Genomic DNA, 13,186 nt, shown 5'->3' with positions numbered 1-13,186 from the left:
TAGCGCTTAAATCGGCCTTGCCGGGTTGAATTTGGGGTACTGTGGATGCAATTAGATGGTATTGGCCTCCGGGAGCTATCCCAGAGTGCTCTATTGTGACCACTCTGGACAGCACTCTCAACTTAGATGCACTGGCCAGGTAGACAGGAAAAGGCCCGCGAACTTTTGAATTTTAATTTCCTGTTTGCATGGTCACCTGCAGCTTGCCACGCTGGCCAGAGCTCATCTGCAGAGGTGACCATGCAGAGCTCATCAGCAGAGGTGACCATGATGAAGTCCCAGAATCGCAAAAGAGCTCCAGCATGGACCGAACGGGAGGTACGGGATCTGATTGCTGTATGGGGAGAGGAATCCGTGCTATCAGAACTCCGTTCCAGTTTTCGAAATACCAAAACATTTGTCAAAATCTCCCAGGGCATGAAGGACAGAGGCCATAACAGGGACCTGAAGCAATGCCGCGTGAAACTTAAGGAGCTGAGGCAAGCCTACCAGAAACCCAGAGAGGCAAACGGCCGCTCCGGGTCAGAGCCCCAAACATGCCACTTCTGTGATGAGCTGCATGCCATTTTAGGGGGTTCAGCCACCACGACTCCAGCCGTGTTGTTTGACTCCTTCAATGGAGATGGAGGCAACACAGAAGCAGGTTTTGGGGACGAGGAAGATAGCTCACAGCAAGCAAGCGGAGAAGCCGGTTTTCCCGACAGCCAGGAACTGCTTCTCCTCCTGGACCTGGAGACAGTCCCCCCCCCGGACCCACCCAAGGCTGCCTCCCGGACCCACCAGGCAGAGAAGGGACCTCTGGTGAGTGTACCTTTTAAAATACTATACATGGTTTAAAAGCAAGCATGTTTAATGATTAATTTGCCCTGGCATTTGCAGCTCTCCTGGATGTACTCCCAAAGCCTTTGCAAAAGGTTTCTGGGGAGGGCAGCCTTATTCCACCCACCATGGTAGGACACTTTACCAAACCAGGCCAGTAGCACGTACTCGGGAATCATTGTAGAATAAAGCATTGCAGTGTATGTTTGCTGGTGTTCAAACAACATCCGTTCTTTATCTCTCTGTGTTATCCTCAGGAGAGTGATATCATTCATGGTCACCTGGTTGAAATAGGGTGCTTTTCTTAAGGGGACATGCAGAGGTGCCCGTTCCTGCTGGGCTGTTTGCCTGTGGCTGAACAGAAATGTTCCCCGCTGTTAGCTTGTGAGGGGCTAGCCACGTGGTGGGGGGAGGCAAAATGTGACCTTGGAATGAAGGCACATGTGCTGTGTATGTAATGTTAACAGCAAGGTTACCCTTAAAGAGTGTAGCCATTGTTCTAGAAAATGTGTCTTTTTAAATACCACTGCCTCTTTTTTTTTTCTCCACCAGCTGCATGTGTTTCAATGATCACACGATCTTCTCCTTCCCAGAGGCTAGTGAAGATTAGAAGGTGAAAAAAACGCACTCGTGATGAAATGTTCTCGGAGCTCATGGTGTCCTTCCACACTGACATAGCACAGACTACTGCATGGAGGCAGACAATGTCAGAGTGCAGGAAAGCACAATATGACCGAGAGGAGAGGTGGCGGGCTGAAGAGAGTAAGTGGTGGGCTGAAGAGAGGGCTGAAGCTCAAATGTGGCGGCAGCGTGATGAGAGGAGGCAGGATTCAATGCTGAGGCTGCTGGAGGATCAAACCAGTATGCTCCAGCGTATGGTTGAGCTGCAGGAAAGGCAGCAGGAGCACAGACTGCCGCTACAGCCCCTGTGTAACCAACCGCCCTCCTCCCCAAGTTCCGTAGCCTCCTCACCCAGACGCCCAAGAACACGGTCGGGGGGCCTCCGGCCACCCGGCCACTACACCCCAGAGGATTGCCCAAGCAACAGAAGGGTGGCATTCAATAAATTTTAAAGTTGTAAACTTTTAAAGTGTTGTGTGGCCTTGTCCTTCCCTCCTCCACCACCCCTCCTGCTGCTTCTCTTCTCCACCACCCCTCCCGGGCTACCTTGGTAGTTATCCCCCTATTTGTGTGATGAATGAATAAAGAATGCGTCAATGTGAAGCAACAATGACTTTATTGCCTCTGACAGCGGTGATCGAAGGGAGGAGGGGAGGGTGGTTAGCTTACAGGGAAGTAGAGTGAACCAAGGGGCGGTGGGTTTCATCATGGAGAAACAAACAGAACTTTCACACCGTAGCCTGTCCAGTCATGAAACTGGTTTTCAAAGCTTCTCTGATGCGCACCGCGCCCTCCTGTGCTCTTCTAACCGCCCTGGTGTCTGGCTGTGCAAAACCAGCAGCCAGGCGATTTGCCTCAACCTCCCACCCCGCCATAAACGTCTCCCCCTTACTCTCACAGATATTATGGAGCGCACATCAAGCAGTAATAACAGTGGGAATATTGGTTTCGCTGAGGTCTAACCGAGTCAGTAAACTGCGCCAGCGCGCTTTTAAACGTCCAAATGCACATTCTGCCACCATTCTGCACTTGCTCAGCCTGTAGTTGAACAGCTCCTGACTACTGTCCAGGCTGCCTGTGTATGGCTTCATGAGCCATGGCATTAAGGGTAGGCTGGGTCCCCAAGGATACATATAGGCATTTCAACATCCCCAATGGTTATTTTCTGGTCTGGGAATAAAGTCCCTTCTTGCAGCTTTTGAAACAGACCAGAGTTCCTGAAGATGCGAGTGTCATGTACCTTTCCCGGCCATCCCACGTTGGTGTTGGTGAAACGTCCCTTGTGATCCACCAGTGCTTGCAGCACTATTGAAAAGCACACCTTGCAGTTTATGTACTCGCTGGCTTGGTGCTCCGGTGCCAAGATAGGGATATGGGTTCCGTCTATGGCCCCACTACAGTTAGGGAATCCCATTGCAGCAAAGCCATCCACTATGACCTGCACATTTCCCAGGGTCACTACCCTTGATATCAGCAGATCTTTGATTGCGTTGGCTACTTGCATCACAGCAGCCCCCACAGTAGATTTGCCCACTCCAAATTGATTCCCAACTGACCGGTAGCTGTCTGGCATTGCAAGCTTCCACAGGGCTATCGCCACTCGCTTCTCAACTGTGAGGGCTGCTTTCATCTTGGTATTCTTGTGCCTCAGGGCAGGGGAAAGCAAGTCACAAAGTTCCATAAAAGTGCCCTTACGCATGCGAAAGTTTCGCAACCGCTGGGAATTGTCCCAGACCCGCAACACTATGCGGTCCCACCAGTCTGTGCTTGTTTCCGGAGCCCAGAATTGGCGTTCCACCGCATGAACCTGGCCCATTAGCACCATGATGCCCACATTGCCAGGGCCCCTGCTTTGAGAGAAGTCTGTGTCCATGTCCTCATCACTCACGTTACCGCGCTGACGTCGCCTACTCGCCCAGTATCGCTTTGCCAGGTTCCGGTGCTGCATATACTGCTGGATAATGCGCGTGGTGTTTAATGTGCTCCTAATTGCCAAAGTGATCTGAGCGGGCTCCATGCTTGCCATGGTATCGCGTCTGCACAGAAAAAAGGCGCGGAACGATTGTCTGCCGTTGCCCTGATGGAGGGAGGGGCAACTGATGACATGGCTTACAGGGAATTAAAATCAACAAAGGGGGTGGCTTTGCGAGAAACTGAATGGCCCCCTCAAGGATAGAACTCAAAACCTCAAGGATAGAACTCAAAACTGGGTTTGGCAGGCCGTTGATTTCACAGAGGGAAGGAGGAGAAAATGAATACAAAACAAATCTGGTCTATTTCTTGTTTTGAGCCACTTCATCTATCTTTATACATCTTGACGACCGCTAGCCGTCGTCATCTCCTGGGTGCTCAGCAGAAGACGGTGCAGTATGACGGTACAGTATGACTAGCCATCATCTTCTGCTGGCTGGAGGTTAAAAGACAGTGCACTGCCGGTAGGACTGAATCACCACGAGACGAAACTTAAAAGGGAAATGACCGTAGTCCATCCATGTTTGCCTTTTGGCAGCAGATAGTGCAGTATGACTGGTAGCTGTCATCGACGTAGTCCTGGGTGCTCTTTTAATCGGGCGCCTGGGCAAACATGGGAGTGACTCAGCCAGGTCATTTCCCTTTTAAGTTTCGTCTCGTGGTGATTCAGTCCTACCGGCAGTGCACTGTCTTTTAACCTCCAGCCAGCAGAAGATGATGGCTAGTCATACTGTACCGTCATACTGCACCGTCTTCTGCTGAGCACCCAGGAGATGACGACGGCTAGCGGTCGTCAAGATGTATAAAGATAGATGAAGTGGCTCAAAACAAGAAATAGACCAGATTTGTTTTGTATTCATTTTCTCCTCCTTCCCTCTGTGAAATCAACTGCCTGCCAAACCCAGTTTTGAGCTCTATCCTTGAGGTTTTGAGTTCTATCCTTGAGGGGGCCATTCAGTTTCTCGCAAAGCCACCCCCTTTGTTGATTTTAATTCCCTGTAAGCCATGTCGTCAGTTGCCCCTCCCTCCATCAGGGCAACGGCAGACAATCGTTCCGCGCCTTTTTTCTGTGCAGACGCCATACCATGGCAAGCATGGAGCCCGCTCAGATCACTTTGGCAATTAGGAGCACATTAAACACCACGCGCATTATCCAGCAGTATATGCAGCACCAGAACCTGGCAAAGCGATACCGGGCGAGTAGGCGACGTCAGCGCGGTACGTGAGTGATGAGGACATGGACACAGACTTCTCTCAAAGCAGGGCCCTGGCAATGTGGGCATCATGGTGCTAATGGGCAGGTTCATGCGGTGGAACGCCATTCTGGGCTCGGAAACAAGCACAGACTGGTGGGACCGCATAGTGTTGCAGGTCTGGGACGATTCCCAGTGGTGCGAAACTTTCGCATGCGTAAGGGCACTTTCATGGAACTTTGTGACTTGCTTTCCCCTGCCCTGAGGCACAAGAATACCAAGATGAGAGCAGCCCTCACAGTTGAGAAGCGAGTGGCGATAGCCCTGTGGAAGCTTGCAATGCCAGACAGCTACCGGTCAGTTGGGAATCAATTTGGAGTGGGCAAATCTACTGTGGGGGCTGCTGTGATGCAAGTAGCCAACGCAATCAAAGATCTGCTGATATCAAGGGTAGTGACCCTGGGAAATGTGCAGGTCATAGTGGATGGCTTTGCTGCAATGGGATTCCCTAACTGTGGTGGGGCCATAGACGGAACCCATATCCCTATCTTGGCACCGGAGCACCAAGCCGGCGAGTACATAAACCGCAAGGGTACTTTTCAATAGTGCTGCAAGCACTGGTGGATCACAAGGGACGTTTCACCAACATCAACGTGGGATGGCCGGGAAAGGTACATGACGCTCGCATCTTCAGGAACTCTGGTCTGTTTCAAAAGCTGCAGAAGGGACTTTATTCCCAGACCAGAAAATAACCGTTGGGGATGTTGAAATGCCTATATTATCCTTGGGGACCCAGCCTACCCCTTAATGCCATGGCTCATGAAGCCATACACAGGCAGCCTGGACAGTAGTCAGGAGCTGTTCAACTACAGGCTGAGCAAGTGCAGAATGGTGGTAGAATGTGCATTTGGACGTTTAAAGCGCGCTGGCGCAGTTTACTGACTCGTTAGACCTCAGCGAAACCAATATTCCCACTGTTATTACTGCTTGCTGTGCGCTCCACAATATCTGTGAGAGTAAGGGGGAGACGTTTATGGCGGGGTGGGAGGTTGAGGCAAATCGCCTGGCTGCTGGTTTGCACAGCCAGACACCAGGGCGGTTAGAAGAGCACAGGAGGGCGCGGTGCGCATCAGAGAAGCTTTGAAAACCAGTTTCATGACTGGCAGGCTACGGTGTGAAAGTTCTGTTTGTTTCTCCTTGATGAAACCCCCGCCCCTTGGTTCACTCTACTTCCCTGTAAGCTAACCACCCTCCCCTCCTCCCTTCGATCACCGCTTGCAGAGGCAATAAAGTCATTGTTGCTTCACATTCATGCATTCTTTATTCATTCATCACACAAATAGGGGGATAACTACCAAGGTAGCCCAGGAGGGGTGGTGGAGAGAGAAGCAGCAGAGGGTGGTGGGGAGGGAAGGACAAGGCCACACAACTTTAAAAGTTTACAACTTTAAAATTTATTGAATGCCAGCCTTCTGTTGCTTGGGCAATCCTCTGGGGTGGAGTGGCTGGGTGGCCGGAGGCCCCCCACCGTGTTCTTGGGCGTCTGGGTGAGGAGGCTATGGAACTTGGGGAGGAGGGCGGTTGGTTACACAGGGGCTGTAGCGGCAGTCTGTGCTCCTGCTGCCTTTCCTGCAGCTCAACCATACGCTGGAGCATATGGTTTGATCCTCCAGCAGCCTCAGCATTGAATCCTGCCTCCTCTCATCACGCTGCCGCCACATTTGAGCTTCAGCCCTCTCTTCAGCCCCACTTACTCTCTTCAGCCCGCCACCTCTCCTCCGGTCATTTGTGCTTTCCTGCACTCTGACATTGTCTGCCTCCATGCATAGTCTGTGCTCTGTCAGTGTGGGAGGACAGCATGAGCTCAGAGAACATTTCATCACGAGTGCGTTTTTTTCGCCTTCTAATCTTCACTAGCCTCTGGGAAGGAGAAGATCCTGTGATCATTGAAACACATGCAGCTGGTGGAGAAAAAAAAAGAGGCAGTGGTATTTAAAAAGACACATTTTCTAGAACAATGGCTACACTCTTTCAGGTAAACCTTGCTGTTAACATTACATACACAGCACATGTGCTTTCGTTCCAAGGTCGCATTTTGCCTCCCCCACCACGTGGCTAGCCCCTCAGCTAACAGCGGGGAACATTTCTGTTCAGCCACAGGCAAACAGCCCAGCAGGAACGGGCACCTCTGATGTCCCCTTAAGAAAAGCACCCTATTTCAACCAGGTGACCATGAATGATATCACTCTCCTGAGGATAACACAGAGAGATAAAGAACGGATGTTGTTTGAACCCAGCAAACATACACTGCAATGCTTTTCTACAATGATTCCCGAGTACGTGCTACTGGCCTGGTGGTAAAGTGTCCTACCATGGTGGGTGGAATAAGGCTGCCCTCCCCAGAAACCTTTTGCAAAGGCTTTGGGAGTACATCCAGGAGAGCTGCAAATGCCAGGGCAAATTAATCATTAAACATGCTTGCTTTTAAACCATGTATAGTATTTTAAAAGGTACACTCACCAGAGGTCCCTTCTCTGCCTGGTGGGTCCGGGAGGCAGCCTTGGGTGGGTTCGGGGGGACTGGCTCCAGGTCCAGGGTGAGAAACAGTTCCTGGCTGTCGGGAAAACCGGTTCTCCGCTTGCTTGCTGTGAGCTATCTTCCTCGTCCCCAAAACCTGCTTCTGTGTTGCCTCCATCTCCATTGAAGGAGTCAAACAACACGGCTGGGGTTGGTGGCTGAACCCCCTAAAATGGCATGCAGCTCATCATAGAAGCGGCATGTTTGGGGCTCTGACCCGGAGCGGCCGTTTGCCTCTCTGGTTTCTGGTAGGCTTGCCTCAGCTCCTTAAGTTTCACGCGGCATGCTTCGGTCCCTGTTATGGCCTCTGTCCTTCATGCCCTGGGAGATTTTGACAAATGTTTTGGCATTTCGAAAACTGGAACGGAGTTCTGATAGCACGGATTCCTCTCCCCATACAGATCAGATCCCGTACCTCCCGTTCGGTCCATGCTGGAGCTCTTTTGCGATTCTGGGACTCCATCATGGTCACCTCTGCTGATGAGCTCTGCATGGTCACCTGCAGATGAGCTTGCCACGTGGCAAGCTGCAGGTGACATGCAAACAGGAAATTAAATTCAAAAGTTCGCGGCCTTTTCCTGTCTACCTGGCCAGTGCATCTAGTTGAGAGTGCTGTCCAGAGCGGTCACAATGAGCACTCTGGGATAGCTCCCGGAGGCCAATACCATCTAATTGTCCACAGTACCCCAAATTCACCCGGCAAGGCCGATTTAAGCGCTAATCCACTTGTCAGGGTGGAGTAAGGAAATCGATTTTAAGAGCCCTTTAAGTCGAAAAAAAGGGCTTCATCGTGTGGACGGGTGCAGGTTTACATCGATTTAACGCTGCTAAATTCGACCTAAACTCCTAGTGTAGACCAGGGCTAATAACCTTTTCCATAGAAACCACACTTTCAGATAACAGAAGGGCTCTTGCTTTAGTAGGATGAGGAAACAATCATTCTAAACCTAACAATTTGCAAATGCTGCTTTAGGATGAGCCAGCTAGACAACGAAGCAGCAAGCAGTCATTGCTTCATCCTCCTAGAAATCAAGCATGTAATTCTGTGACGCTGAAGACCTCCACGGAATCAGGAGGAAGTCGGAGACATGGCAGTGTTCTCTTGCATCACAGGAATTAGACTTGTTCTTATGCTGGCAAATAAAAACATGGCAAAGAAGGCTGCCAGTAAGGAAAAAAAGCAGTATAGAGGGTTTTTTTTAAGCCTTTTGTACCAGGTGAGTTGAGTGCTCCCATATTAGTGTTGCAGGGTAAAGTGAGAGATTCCTAAAAAATCAACATCAGAGACAGCCATGCTCTTCTACTCTCATCCTCCTTACTTTATGTGCCACTGCTATTTAGGTCTTTCCCAAAAAATAATAGTTTGCCCTTCTCAACAGTTTTCATGTAAGGCAGCTCCTCTTAATTATAAGACACCTTGTAAGTTTTGACTTGCTTACTTTACCACAATATTTCCTAAAGTCTTGGCCTTCACTGGTTGCTTGTTGTCATCCAGAACCATCACTGCAAAGTAAAGAAAGAGATCATTTTTTTCCCTTGCAAATGGTACTTTTCAGATGGACAAGGACAATTTCTAAAAAGCTTGTCTACCTGGGGAGTTAGTGCAAGGCAAGCCAGGGTGAGAAGCTACAACGCACTAACCGGCTAGGTAGACCCTGATACAGAGCACTATGGAACATCTAGTGTGCAGTAACAGGGTCTACACAGGAAGCTAGTACGTAGTAGATTCATACCCTGGCTTGCAGCACACTAATTCACTCAGTCTATAAACCTTAATTTGATGAATGCCCACTTATGTCACACTCAGTTTCGAGCAGGAACAGACAACAAAAGGAATTATAGAATTTCTGGGTACCAAAATAGAGGAGTTAAAGATTTCTATTAGCATCCCCGCCACAAATACCCTATGCCTTAAACTAACGACACACAGACTGAGAGGGAGAAGCACCTGGTTTGAATGAAAAAACCAACCCCAAACTAAAAATTAAAAGAAAAAAAAATCTCCAGACAGCGAAATCTGAATCTTCAGTTAAGAAAAGCCCTTTCAGAAGTAGGGCAGTGAGCCCATGAAAAAGAGCCCACAAGAAATATTAGTAAGTGATAACTAAGATTATTAGAGATTGACCGAAAACTCTCTGTTTTTCAAATGCACAAGATCTGTCTCTGATTTGTCAGACTCTGCATACTGAAACCACCATCCCAACAGGGAAGGATTGTGTTTTTCATACTACACAGAGGTGAGGTGAAGTGACTTCTGATTTGCCCAAACTCACACAGTGGCATAGCTGGGAACAGAATCCAGAGACCAACTCCAGTGCCCTTTTCAATGGTCCACACAACCTTTGTTACAATCTTCAGTAATTCGGTTATATTTCAATAGAGGACATTTAGGTTTCCATGGACAGAGCCTGGAACCTCCTCTTGGATACAGTCTTTATCTTGGAAATCTGTTAGAATCAAATCCTTGCTGCCTGGTAACAAAGGAAGGATGACAAATAACTTGTTGTCCAGGGCTGTGGTGCCCTTATCTATACTAACTACTCAGAGGCATGGCTTATAATAGCTAGAGATGCCTCATTAAGAATGGTTGATGCATGTGAACAGCAAGTGGAGGTAGGGAGGAGAGGCACAGTAAGCCTTTTAAATCATAAGCTTTTTGAGTGTCGCCAAGCAGAGGAGGTAACTAACAGATACGGCAATTTCCTGCAATATCCTTAAACCTTATTGAATTAAGTTTATTTGGAGTCCATTATATTAAACACAAAGGTAATGTATTATTGTGAGCCCTGGGAAATGTTATGAACTTCAAAGGACAATGGGCCAGACAAGAATGGACTTTTGGACAGTGTCAAGTGGTTTGCCTGGGGAATCTCAAAGGGGAGGTTGAATGCAGCCTTTCAAAGCAATGCCATGAGGAGGAAATCATTGTCTACTGCTTACCCATTCCCAGAATCTGAAGATCAAAGATCCAAGATATCTAAAGAAAGGACTCACCATTTTATGGGGATGCTTGTTCTGAACTACAGGTTTTTAACCACAGGAAAATCCCTTGGCGGGGTTTGAAGGACTGACTCCTACCAGTCTTTGCTGAAGTTGGGGTGATCTCTGTCAAGCTTATTAGCACGCGTGTAGGCTCTTTTATTGTTTTTAATGTTTTCTCTGTAATGCTTTTCACTTGAATAAATGTGCTTGATTAGGAAGAGCTGTGTAGTAATTTATACGTATGGGCAATTATGCTGTTTACAGCCTCTGAAAAGAAAGCAAAGAGTAAACGCTGGCCTATTTAGGCAGTCTGGCTTGCCAGGAATAACACAATGTAGGTAGGGAACTATGCAGCCTGGAAAACCCTGACCACGACTGGAGGGAACAAAATGTGGGTCTCTGCCCAAGAGAGGTGACAGCTGAGCAACAGGGAGCCTAAAAGCGGGTGCCCTTGCTGGAGCCCATAGGGGAATACAGGGTTGACCTGACCTGCAACAGTAACATCCAGCTAGGTCTATCCTGCTACAACAATCTTGGACAATATGAAAGAAAGTTGAGGTGAGAGCAGAGATACCCACATCTGCCAACAGACCTTTGAAGTATCATTGGGCTTACCTAATACACAGACTCCAGGACTGCTGCAATTTGATCTTTGCTGTCTGAAACCACTCCTTCAGAAAGCACACTGATTTTAACACCTGCATAGCCTGTCACAGACAATGGGTCAGAGGCTTGGCATCAGGACAGATACAGGTCCAAGAATTCGAAGGGTTAATTAGACAGTCAACAGGTAAGCTCAGAAAGATTCTGGGAAGGATGAATAGGAACTCAGAAGTCATCCTGTGCCCTCTATTTGAGGGAGGGCGCGTTTGGGATGCTAACAAGAAGCTTCCATTCTCCTGGGCAATGACTACAAATTCTGTAAACACTATTTGTTGCTTGTACCTGTTCAAGTAACATAAGAAAATCCATCAAGCTAGACTTGGAGAACTTGGACTCATATAGTAGGAGGAGATAGTCTTACTCATACCACAATTTCAACAACTTACTTTTTTTTCTGATGCATTAGAGTCCTCAGTTTAATGTAATTCGTTTATCAAGGCGCTAACATCAGTTTTTCATATTAGATTTTGTTTCCTGAAAGCTATGTACTTAGGTTTCCAAGATTTTGAGAATTTTTTTTTTAAAAGAACAGTAGTTTAGGGGTATTCCTGAACTACATGGCTACGAACCTATATTCAGGAATTTACCGCCCTCAAATCCAGGACTTGCTGTATTTTGTCTTGGATCAATAACAAACAAACTTATAGACTAATGGACCAATACCAAATAGCAGGTCAGATCTCAGAAAATGTCAGAGCTAGAAATGAATGAGGTATATTATTAAAAAATTAATTCAAGTTTAAATTAGTTTTCCAATAGTATGCAGCATTCATAGCCTGGCCTCGTCATGCAACATTGAATCTTGAATCGTTTACCCCAATGTAAAGCTGGACTCACTTCACACAATTTACTTTACTCTGTATTTACAATGGTATAACAGGAAAGAATTTGGCCATTTGGGGGAAAAGGCATTTCTTCCAATTTTACTTCCCCAAATCCAATTTAAATGTATCATGACTTCAGCAACCATTGTCCAGAGAACTACTAATGCAATTTTATACCATCAAAAAGCACACAGCCCATCTTTTAAATGGCATAAAACATTTATCTCAAACTAGTAGCTAAAGTAGAGAGTCATAACACAACTGAAGTGGAGAAAAGTGAGATAGTAATCAGAAGTGATTTCAAGGTCCTGTATTTCATTAACAGCAGGGTTACAGGATTTGTAAACTTTTCCAGTAAGTGGTCCTGAATATTTGTTAGAAAGGAAATGTGACTGTTTTCTTACAGAATATACCTGAACGTCTGTCCATTTTGTCGTCCATTTTAAAGTACAGTAGAACCTCAGAGTTACGAACATCTCAGAAATGGAGGTTGTTCACAACTCTGAACAAAATGTTATGGCTGTTCTTTTAAAAGTTTACAGCTGAATATTGACTTAATGCAGCTTTGAAACTTTCCTATGCAGAAGCAATATGTTGCTTTCCCTTTATTTTTTTAGTAGTTTACATTTAACGTAGTACTGTGCTGTATTTGGGTTTTTTGGTTTTCTGGTTTGGGTCTCTGCTGCTGCCTGATTGCATACTTCCAGTTCCAAATGAGGTGTCTGGTTCACCGATCAGTTCGTAACTCTGATATTCGTAAGTCTGAGGTTCTACTGTAATTCCCTCTGATCCATTTAGAAGAAAGCTTTTAGATACTCTAACATCAGGTTTTGCAGAGTTCATTTAAAATCTCTGTATATGTGCTTCCCACATATTCTTGCTAAGCCTGACTACCAGAGCTTTGTGAACAGGTTTCATGCAATTAAATTCTGCAATTGTTCCCTGATTATTAGAGCTGTGGTCAAACTTTAAGCCTTTTCTCTAACTTCCTCTTTCATTCATTGTTTGTCTTCATACAATAACTACTAGTGTCAAAGTCTAGGGCAGCTGAAAAGGTTTTTTTTTTTTTATGTTCATATTCACTTCTACTTGTTAGAAGAAAAGTCAGCCAACCGCTCCTTCCCAAGAATGTGAGCACTCCTCCTGTAGATGGCTTGACCTAAAAAAAAATCTAATTATGTGTCCTTCTTGAAGTAATTCCTGAACACTCTGGGTCATAATCAGAGTTCCCAGGTACAAAAATATTTTAGAATTCTTAATCTCATGGCTGCGCACTCTGCATGCAAACACCTTCCAAATAACAAAAGCTCTCACTTTTTATGCCCTATGCTGGTTCACAGCCTACAGTTTTGTACAGCTAGAAATAAAAATGCTACACAAGTACTGTTAGGATATAATAGGTTTCAGAGTAGCAGCCGTGTTAGTCTGCATCCGTAAAAAGAAAAGGAATACTTGTGGCACCTTAGAGACTAACAAATTTATTAGAGCATAAGCTTTCATGAGCTATCTGATAAAGTGAGCTGTAGCTCAAGAAAG

At 46.7% G+C, this 13,186-nt stretch overlaps 1 protein-coding gene across 1 annotated transcript in view; it reads left to right on the top strand.

The window, feature by feature from the left end:
* The window catches only part of ACSS3 (acyl-CoA synthetase short chain family member 3), a 135,748-nt gene that overhangs the window by 100,341 nt on the left and 22,221 nt on the right, over window positions 1-13,186 (top strand). The gene's annotated exons all lie outside the window — the stretch shown is intronic.

This window comes from Chelonia mydas, chromosome 1 (genome assembly GCF_015237465.2).
Source record: "Chelonia mydas isolate rCheMyd1 chromosome 1, rCheMyd1.pri.v2, whole genome shotgun sequence".
Lineage (NCBI taxonomy): Eukaryota > Metazoa > Chordata > Testudines > Cheloniidae > Chelonia > Chelonia mydas.
This window is presented reverse-complemented; position numbering and strand designations above follow the sequence as displayed.